We start from the raw sequence: 11,518 nt of genomic DNA on the forward strand, positions 1-11,518 counted from the left end.
TAACTGATATTGACTACTTTCCAAAAAAGTTTGACAAACTTAGAGCGTATTAAATCTTTATCTACTTCTCTGCTTTTTAAATCAGAACACTTCCTCCACTACCACAAAAATACTTTAAGAGCTAAAGCAAGTCCCACAGTTTTACTTCATGTAAAATGACCATCTAGTTGTAATTAGTTACTTTAGAAGTCTGGACTGTCACGCTCTGACCTAGGAGAGCTGTGTTTTCTCTGTTTAGTTAGGTCAGGGTGTGATAGGTGGATGGGCATTCTATATTTTTGTTTTCTATGTTTTGGCCGGGTATGGTTTCCAATCAGAGGCAGCTGTCTATCGTTGTCTCTGATTGGAAGACATACTTAGGCAGCCTGTTTTTCCCTTTGTGTTCGTGGGTAGTTGCTTTCGGTTTAGTTTGTATTTACCTGACAGAACTGTCATTGTTTGTTTATTTGTATAAGTGTTTAATTTCATTAAAATTACAAAGATGAGCACTCAACACGCTGTGCCTTGGTCTCCTCTATATGACGGCCGTGACATGGACATTATATCAATTCCACACAATAGTCCAATCCACGATTGCTAATGGTTTTGTTTAACTAGCCACTGCCATTAAATTCTAGGTGAAATCATTCACTGACAATTTATGCAAGAGATGATTTGGACATGAATGTGACAAAGACAGTTTGTTCAAGAAAATAAGTATTTGTTGGTCGTGGACAGTTAAAAAAATCGGAAAATTGAAAAACCTGAAGATGGAAGTCACTACCTGCTTTAAAGCCAGACTCACTTAGTACAATATAAAATATAGCATTTTTAATTTTGGTTTATATCTCTAAAATAAGAGATTTGAAGTCTTAATTTTACTTGTTCAGTGCCTTGACGCCACAGCATTGGAAATACCAGAGCTTTTTTCCATTTCCCCCTTCAGGTTTGTTTACATTTTGCAGCTGATTTCTCAGCCAGGCGACATGACATTGAGCTCGTGTAGCGAAAATGTAATCTTGCTCATGTGCTGAGTGATGTTTACTACTCAACTGTCACTGCCATAGTGCTAGTTAGCCTTGCAGTCAATCCAGTCGGATTATAGCCAAAGATACTGGTAAGAGTACTTTTTGGAATAAAACATTCAATTATTTTATGTAATTAGCCATCATCCGTTATATTGTACCATTTTTTATTTGCCATCATCCTTTATATTATACTTTGTTCTGTTTTGGAAAATAGCTTGTTTCTGCCAACCTGTTCTGCATGTTCTGTAGTGTTTAGCTGTGTTCTGCCTGTTGTTGGCTACACAAGGCAGCTACTAGTAGCTTGCTGGCTAAATTAGTTAGCTTGCTAGCTAGCTAGCAAAATAACTGTTAGCTAACCTTAAACTCGTCGAAATCAAAAATCCTTGTTTTCATTTCATGTATTTGCAAAACATTGAGTATATTCATGTTAGCTCATTTGTCATGTTTGTCTTCCTTCCACAACATAAAAATCCAAAGAGCTAACGTTATCAGAAATGTCAGATCACGTCGAGGTAATATAGATAATATCTAATGACCATATGAATGTATCAATAGTTGTAGCTAAGTTAGCTATCAGTCATAGCTAGGTCTATGAAATATTTACAGCAAATAAGATTACCATCTAATTGCTATTCTTACATAGAGTATATTTTCTGTCAATTGCTGGCAGCACCATTTCACCAGGTCAAATTTCTGACACAGGTAAAATGTACTTGGCAGATAAAAGGTGATCCTGATTCTTGAAATGATTGCTTTTGGGAGAATCTGCTGCCTGAACATGGCACACATAGGGGCAGAGGTCCAAGGGTCCGTGGAGGACTACTGAGGCCCAGTGTAAAGACGGGCCCATATAGAGGGCAGGGCAAGAGGATCAAACAGGGCCAGGAGAGGGAACAGGGGGAGAGGTAGAAGGGGCAGAGGCAGAATCTGGGAAATATCCATGGCTGACAGGGAGAGACTTAATCATCATCCTCAAGATAGACTTGCACAGGTGAAGGTTTGTAAGCCACATTACACCATGTCTGATTAGTCTAAACAGAATCTAGAACAGATTGTCATCTCTGGTTCTCATGTCAACCAGGAAATATAGCTCTTTTTTTAATTCACTTTAGATGTATCATGAACAGCTGTCCGAGAGAAAGAGGCATGGTGTCTTGATGATGCTGGAGAGGACACCAGAAGCAGTTTGATGTGGTCCATCTCATCCAGGGAGGTGGTGGAGGTGCAGAAGGAGGCCCTTTTTGGTGCACCTGTGGCAGGTGTCGAGAAATGCCAACTGACATGGAGAAGTGCTGTGGTGGGGGGCCAAATACCTGCATCAGTACAACACTGCACATACACTTACTGTCTGGAGGCTGGAAACATCAGGGTTGATAGTAATGATCTATTAGCTCTCTATTAGCTCAGCAGTTAATCTGTTGGCAGCATGGCACGCTTTCGGCAGGACCACAGAATTGTTATTCCAAGCTACTGCGCATCAGAGACACTTTCCCTGACCCTAATGGCCAGTATAAAGGATTCACTCCTGGCAGACTGGCCTAAAGAATTGTCCATGTATTTTGAATTGTTTTGTTTGGTTATTTTTGTATATGTGTTAGCTAAAGCACTGTTTAATAAAAACAACTGATGTTAGACAAAGGTTGAATATAGTGTAAGTGTACTTTTGTTTTTCCACAAATAGTTCAAAATGTTTATATGAAACAATCATAGAACAAATAAGACTAACTACATTTATTTAGACATAAGACAACATATATAAGTGACAAAGTATTCATAAGGTATATTTATAGGTGGTTTGAGTAGAGGCGACTGCATAAAACATTATCAATAACATGAGGTTATTTACAATTGCTATTAATAAGAACATTTTGTATATTTCATTGAGTAGATGGGACTGTACAATAACATAATGGTTATTTGTAATTGTTATTTACAAGAAACTATAGGAACTAATAGTTAGCTATTGGTATTCAGTGTGTATGGACATGGGGTTTCCAGTCATTGTAGCTGTTCAGATCCTAGGGAGAGGTAGGAAAAGATACATCTCAAACACTCCGTTTGACCGTACTTTTTAAAAACACTATCATATCACTCATACATAGCCCTCGGCTGACATGTGCCTGAACCAGCTCCTGGATGGGTGGTGGTGTAATGTTAGGGTGTCACGCCCTGACCTGAGAGAGCCTTTTTTATGTCTCTATTTAGGTTTGGTCAGGGTGTGATTTGGGTGGGCATTCTATGTCCTTTTTTCTATGCTTTGTATTTCTTTGTTTTGGCCTGGTATGGCTCTCAATCAGGGACAGCTGTACATGGTTGTCGCTGATTGGGAGTCATACTTAGGCAGCCTGTTTTCCTTTGGGGTTTGTGGGTAGTTATTTTCTGTTTTGTACATTTTGTGACCTGACAGAACTGTTGGCTGGTGTTCATTTTCTTGTTTTTGTTTGAAGAGTTTCTTATTATTAAATCCTTAATATGAACACTCACCACGCTGTGCCTTGGTCTACTCTTTCAGATGGCCGTTACACAGGGAGAAGGCCAAGATTACTTGGGTCACTGGCTACACAAGGGATGATCCTTGGCATTCCTACGCTGGATGCCAACTTCAGGGATGTAACTGTTGGGTTTTACTGGCCCTGCAAAAAATAAAAAATTTGTAGTAGCTGAGGGTATAGAACACAGAACAGCAAAGAAAGAGTAATTACTATTACAATATCAAGATATAACCAATAGGCAGTAAAATGTGCTGCTGCACTGAACAAGTTTGGGCAGGTTTTGGTTCTGACTGGAGATGTACATAATATAAAATAATTTGTATTTTTCCAGAACATTAACCATGTGTGTTCTCTTGTTTTGACTGTTCTGTAGTTTCAACCCAATGATTCGTCTGACAAAAATAACTTTGCATACCCCAGGCCCAGGCATGGATCAAAGCTGGCGAGACGTTCAATGACATCATCAAGAGATATGCTGGACCCTATGTCAGAGAGGTGTTTTTGGGACCACATCGTGTCTATTGTCCTGCTAATAGCCCTTGTGAAAAACAAGTGTTCGCGTCTTGGTAGGCAGTCATTGTAAATAAGAATTTGTTCTTAATTTACTTGCCTAGTTAAAATGCAATAAAAAAATTATATAATATCTCAGGAATTTACCTGGAGTAGGAGTGATGCATTTGTTGCTAATGTGGATGAGGCAGAGGCTCAAGTGTTTCCACTGTACAAGATATCTGTGGAATGGTTACAGACAGTATACAGGTCAGAGGTCAAAAGTCTTATATGCAAATAACAGGATTGGGTTGTGCAACTGAAAGTGGCTCGCTCAATCTTTACATACATCCCTCCTTTCTCCCTCCCTAGAAGTAATCACTTATTAGAAATTACTAGACAGGTAAAAGACATGTAATGGAGCCCTTGGCTTCACCTGCCCAATCCTGTCTAAGCAGCGATGACTTTAAGGAGGGAGGAACGAGTTGCTCAGTAATTCATACCAAACATCTCAGTTCTCCCAAAGTGCACCTGTTCTCTGCATGAACAGGTAATATGGTGCAAACTCCTTTTAGGCCATGCATACGCCAATCTAATGCTTTTACATTTGTGGGGAATAGTGCATGTGTGTTGTGGCAGATTAATCAGAATTAGTTGGGTAACATAGATAATTAAGATGTTTTATTTGCATAATATGCTTATGTGAGATACTTGTCATTAGAATGTATCCCTTTGGACTTTGGTGTTGGCAGTTGTACTTTTCCCTTAGCTAGGGCTCAGTCACTTGGGGCCCAGAGAGGGGAGAGGTCAGGCTTGTCTTTCACATGTCCCTGGAGCTATGCAGAATATCAGAAAGGGAGAGGACAGAATGGAACATTGTCTTCATATGTGAATGTGCCTTTACCTATTCTTAAACCTTGTGAAGGGATGGTGTGATTAATGGGGAACCAATTACTTGTCTCCACAATGTCTGTGTGCACTTCACTCCCTCCTTTTCTATTGGGGGGAGGTGTATGGCAGTGTCTGGAACCATTCTATGTCCTCTCTCAGATCTTGCACTTATCCTGGGATAGTGTATGACCTAGAGGCTCACTCCCCTCAGTAAGCTTGTCCAGGAGTGGGGTCAAGAGGGGGTTTGCTTGAGATGGGAGTATCTAGAATTGACAATTGATATATGCCATTGGATGAGTTGGTGTTTTTGTACTATGAAGTACCAGGAACGAGATTAGAACCTCATCATAGGGACCAAACTGAATGATAAGTTATAGCGAATGCTATCTGGCTATGGATACTCCTCTCTCAAGTAAAAGTCTTTCTTTGTGAACAGTTCCTAAATATCTGTGGTTTGTCATGTCAAAGGGGGGTGGATCTTTGCTATAAAAGATCTCAGTAGCCATTGTGTTGACACTCTCAACGGTTCATTAGAAATGGAGAATCGTTGAAAGTCAAGTGCTAATGCAACGCTCTTATAATTAAAGATGTAGTTTAAGTATAACTCTGACTGGTGTGTGAAGTTTGTCTCTCCTCATTTGGTAATACAGAAATTAGCAACCACAGTGTCCTTCAGGATAAATTAGAGTTTGATGGAATCACATGTTATAATGAATAACATGTGATTCCTTAGACATCCTACCAAATTATCTTATAATAATATATAGTCATGATACCGTCCTCTATACTCATGTATAGTCATGTTACCATAAGAATGACTTAAAATGAAATATTTCACTCACATATTATACTTATCCAAAGTATGTCTACATGAACATGCATAGTGAATGATATGTAGAATAAATGAGACATTTCAATTGTCAGGGATTGACATTTCCCCTCATCCCAATTCACATTTCATGCCTACATCATGTAGAACCTTTCCATTTAACTGCGTAGTAGGCCAGCCAACATGGGACAAGTGCTGGGGAAAAACAGTCATGCTAGATAAACAATGATATGAGAACAAAGTTCAGCAGGATGTTATACTGAATATTGAAATGTAAGCCCATTTCCAAGGGGTCAAAGGTAACAATGGGGAAAAATGGGCATAATGGAAAGTATCACCCATAAACAGAGACTGGATGCATTAATAGTATGTTTGTATACAGTTACGCTTTAAGACCAGTACATACACAGAAAAGATCCGGTTAATTTTTCAGTCATTAGTTTCAATGTCTCTGCCTCACACTGTCAGATCCTCAAGTTAGTGCTTGTTGTTCGTGAGCATCTTTGACACTGTATGAAAAGTTGTGGTTAGCCAATGACCTACTTTGACCAAATTGGAGAAATAGCTTTTGTATATGCTTGACTTAAAGCATAATAAATGACAAAAGTAACTAAATGTTTTCTGATATGGTCTACTACATCATCTGAGAATGGTCTTTGGTGGTGCTGCAGACCACCAAGGTAGCTGTCGTAATGTAGAGACCAAGGCGCAGCGGGTTGCGTGCTCATAATTATATTTATTATAGTGAACACGGAAAAACAATAAACGACAGCTAACAGCTTTGCAGGCTATAACTACAAGCAGTGCAAATACAACTACCCGCAAAATAACCAAACCAAACACACACCTCTATATAGGACTCTCAATCAGAGGCAACTAGAAACACCTGCCTCCAATTGAGAGTCCAACACCCAATCCTAAACATAGAAACCTAAACTAGACAGACCATGGAAATGCATACACAACACAAACCCTCTGCCACGCCCTGACCAAAACGAATACAATTACTCCCTCTGCTGGTCAGGACGTGACAGTAGCAGAAAACATCAAGCTTCAATGTTTCTGCATATTGCCATAATAAAGAATACTATTATGATAATGCATGCCTACATGTTTGTCTGATAATGCAATCAGTCATTCTAGCCAATTACAGGGTATTTCACCTACATATGTTACTTTCGCCATTATGGCCTTTTTAAAAAAAAACTAATTGGACCTTTAACCCCTTCACAATTCTATATTCAGGACACTCTCCACCTATAACGTGATCTTCACTCTATCATTTGATCTAGCATGGATGACTGACTGCCTGCAATAAGACATTTTTCCAGCATTTTGTCAAAAGTGGATGATCTAGAATCAATTCAAATGCGGGAATGGACTTGGAATTACAGAGCAATCCTATTTGAATTCCTCTTGTACCTCCGGCAGACCCTTTCAACACTCCCTCCAGTCTCCCACTAACCTCATTTACCACATGATTTTCTTATTCAAGAAATGACATTTCAGGGATGTGAAGCTCTAAAATCTGTTACGTTCTCCAGCAAGAAAACCAAAAAAGTTGCTCAAACAGAACAGAAGGGGGAACTAACAAAGAGTCACTGACAACAACCAAAGTGAAACAGGGGGGGTTTTACGAGAGGTTCTGAAAAACACTCATGGGCTGTCCACTGAAAGTTGACTAGCAACAACTGGAACCAGAAACCCACCATGAGCACCCACGAAATGTACCCACTAAGAGGCAAACAAAAGAAAAACACACATCAAACTTAAAGACAGGAAGAAAACCAAAAAGTTTGGGAAACCTAAAAACAGGGAAGATCAGACAAAGGAATGTTTTTCTAGAAATCAAATAGGGAAAGCCAACTAAACGGTGTTGACCCTCCACATCTCTCAAGACAACTGGATCACTGAGCCAGCCACTCTTAAATATCACTTCGCCAGCACAGGCAAAATACCTTTCAACTAACAAGATGGACAAGCCAGCACTGGTGTAACACATACTTACTAACAAGGTGACACCAATTGGTGCACCATACGTGCTAAAGTCCAAACTCAAAACAAATGGAAAAACCAAAACCTGTAACAATCTAAGTAGGTGAAATGCTTTCATTACACTACTGTTTTAGACTGTGGGGTAACATACTTTCACTTCCAATTAAGTTGCCGGAGACTTTAATGCAGGGAAATTTAAATCAGTTCTACCAAATTTCTATCAACATGTTAAATGTGCAACCAGAGGTAAAAAAATTGTAGATCACCTGTACTCCACACACAGAGACGTGTACAAAGCTCTCCCTCACCCTCCATTTGGTAAATCTGACCACAACTCTATCCTCCTGTTTCCTGCTTACAAGCAAAAATTTAAGCAGGAAGCACCAGTGACTCGGTCTATAAAAACGTGGTCAGATGAAGCAGATGCTAAACTGTAGAACTGTTTTGCTATCACAGACTGGAACATGTTCCGGGATTCTTCCGATGGCATTGAGGAGTACACCACATCAGTCACTGGCTTTATCAATAAGTGCATCGAGGACGTCGACCCCACAGTGACTGTACATACATGCCCCAACCAGAAGCCATGGATTACAGGCAACATTCGCACTGAGCTAAAGGGTAGAGCTGCCGCTTTCAAGGTGTGGGACTCTAACCCGGAAGCTTACAAGAAATCCTGCTAAGCCCTTCGACGAACCATCAAACAGGTAAAGCGTCAATACAGGGCTAAGATTGAATCATACTACACCAGCTCCGACGCTCGTCTTATGTGGCAGGGCTTGCAAACTATTACAGACTACAAAGGGAAGCACAGCCGCGAGCTGCCCAGTGACACGAGCCTACCAGATGAGCTAAATCACTTCTATGCTCGCTTCGAGGCAAGCAACACTGAGGCATGCATTCGGATGACTGTGTGATCACGCTCTCCGTAGCCGACGTGAGTAAGACTTTTAAACAGGTCAACATACACAAGGCTGCAGGGCCAGATGGATTACCAGGACGTGTGCTCTGGGCATGTGCTGACCAACTGGCAAGTGTCTTCACTGACACTTTCAACATGTCCCTGATTGAGTCTGTAATACCAACATGTTTCAAGCAGACCACCATAGTCCGTGTGCCCATGAACACAAAGGCAACCTGCCTAAATGACTACAGACCCGTAGCACTCACGTCCGTAGCCATGAAGTGCTTTGAAACGTTGGTAATGGCTCACATCAACACCATTATCCCAGAAACCCTAGACCCACTCCAATTTGCATACCGCCCAAACAGATCCACAGATGATGCAGTCTCTATTGCACTCCACACTGCCCTTTCCCACCTGGACAAAAGGAACACTTATGTGAGAATGCTATTCATTGACTACAGCTCAGCGTTCAACACCATAGTACCCTCAAAGCTCATCACTAAGCTAAGGATCCTGGGACTAAACACCTCCCTCTGCAACTGTATCCTGGACTTCCTAACAACACATCTGCCATGCTGATCCTCAACACTGGAGCTCCCCAGGGGTGCGTGCTCAGTCCCCTCCTGTACTCCCTGTTCACCCACGACTGCATGGCCAAGCACAACTCCAACACCATCATTAAGTTTGCAGACGACACAACGGTGGTAGGCCTGATCACCGACAACGACGAGACAGCCTATAGGGAGGAGGTCAGAGACCTGGCCGGGTGGTGCCAGAATAACAACCTATCCCTCAACGTAACCAAGACTAAGGAGATGATTGTGGACTACAGGAAAAGGAGGACCGAGCATGCCCCCATTCTCATCGACGGGGCTGCAGTGGAGCAGATTGAGAGTTTCAAGTTCCTTGGTGACCACATCAACAACAAACTAGAATGGTCCAAACACACCAAGACAGTTGTGAAGAGGGCACGACAAAGCCTATTCCCTCTCAGGAAACTAAAAGATTTGGCATGGGTCCTGAGATCCTCAAAAGGTTCTACAGCTGCAACATCGAGAGCATCCTGACGGATTGCATCACTGCCTGGTACGGCAATTGCTTGGCTTCTTACCGCAAGGCACTACAGAGGATACTGCGTACGGCCCAGTACATCACTGGGGCTAAGCTGCCTGCCATCCTCTACACCAGGCGGTGTCAGAGGGAGGCCCTAAAAATTGTCAAAGACCCCAGCCACCCCAGTCATAGACTGTTCTCTCTACTACTGCATGGCAAGCGGTACCGGAGTGCCAAGTCTAGGACAAAAAGGATTCTCAACAGTTTTTACCCCCAACCCATAAGATTCCTGAACAGGTAATCAAATGGCTACTCGGACTATTTGCATTGTGTGGCCCCCCAACCCCTCCCCCAACCCCTCTTTTTACGCTGCTGCTACTCTCTGTTTATCATATATGGATAGTCACTTTAACTATACATTCATGTACATACTACCTCATTTGGGCCGACCAACCAATGCTCCCGCACATTGGCTAACCGGGCTATCTGCATTGTGTCCCGCCACCCGCCACCCACCACCCGCCAACCCCTCTTTTACGCTACTGCTACTCTCTGTTCATCATATATGCATAGTCACTTTAACCATATCTACATGTACATACTACCTCAATCAGCCTGACTAACCGGTGTCTGTATGTTGCCTCGCTACTTTTATAGCCTCACTACTGTATATAGCCTGTCTTTTTACTGTTGTTTTATTTCTTTACTTAGCTATTGTTCACCTAATACCTTTTTTGCACTATTGGTTAGAGCCTGTAAGTAAGCATTTCACTGTAAGGTCTACAACACCTGTTGAATTCGGAGCATGTGACAAATAAACTTTGATTGATTGATTGATTGATTGATTGATTGATTGATGTAAAAGTGCTGGCCGATGGGTTTTAAGGAGTCTGCAGAAGGGACAATGATACTTGATGTGTATGGCATGTGTATGTTAAATCTATCTTTGCATGCAATATATCTATTTTTGTATATACTGTGGAAAATGTGAGGCTATAACAAATAAACCTTACCAGTCAACTGTGTCCATAGAGGGTTGGGCACAGTTCTTCTATAGTATATTGGCGATCGCACAATTTAATGTGCATTCCGCCACCTACTGTGCGGGATGGAAACAGGATAACCCAAAATGTAACAAAATATAGCACTTGATGGTTTTTGTGACAGCACTTGAAGAAACTTTCAGTTCTTGACATTTTCTGTATTGACTGATGTCTTAAAGTAATGATTGACTGTCGTTTCTCTTTGCTTATTTGAGCTGTTCTTGCCATAATATGGACTTTTACCAAATAGGGATATCTTCTGTATACCAACCCTACCTTGTCACAACACAACTGATTGGCTCGAACACATTAAGAAGGAAAGAAATTAACTTTTAACAAGGCACACCTGTTAATTGAAATGCATTCCAGGTGACTACCTCATGAAGCTGGTTGAGAGAATGCTAAGAGTGTGCAAAGCTGTCATCAAGGCAAAGGGTGGCTACTTTCAAGAATCTCAAATATAAAATATATTTTGATTTGTTTAACACTTTTTTGGAATCATATGATTCCATATGTACTATTTCATAGTTTTAATGTCTTCACTATTATTCTACAATGTAGAAAACAGTAAAGATAAAGAAAAACCCTTGAATGAGTAGGTGTGTCCAATCTTTTGACTGGTACTGTATATTAAATTGAACTCACAGACTCAAGTGACCTGCTATATTTGGTCAACAGGATTAAAAGAGAGAACTTAGCCAAATATGCAATGTATGTTTCTGTAGTACGAAGAGGCTGGTATCATCGGTAACAATTGTGTACAAGCCACCTAGCTAGCTAATAAAATATTGGATCTAGCAGTAATTAGTAGT

General features: G+C 41.0%; 1 long non-coding RNA gene across 1 annotated transcript; it reads left to right on the plus strand.

Moving 5' to 3' along the window:
- Positions 1-927: 927 nt before the first annotated feature.
- LOC115155354 (uncharacterized) lies at positions 928-2,652 on the plus strand. Its single transcript, XR_003868034.1, has 2 exons — positions 928-1,096; positions 2,120-2,652. It is a non-coding gene; the product is annotated as an uncharacterized LOC115155354 (long non-coding RNA).
- Positions 2,653-11,518: the final 8,866 nt, after the last annotated feature.

Source organism: Salmo trutta, chromosome 20 (assembly GCF_901001165.1).
Source record: "Salmo trutta chromosome 20, fSalTru1.1, whole genome shotgun sequence".
NCBI classification, from domain to species: domain Eukaryota; kingdom Metazoa; phylum Chordata; class Actinopteri; order Salmoniformes; family Salmonidae; genus Salmo; species Salmo trutta.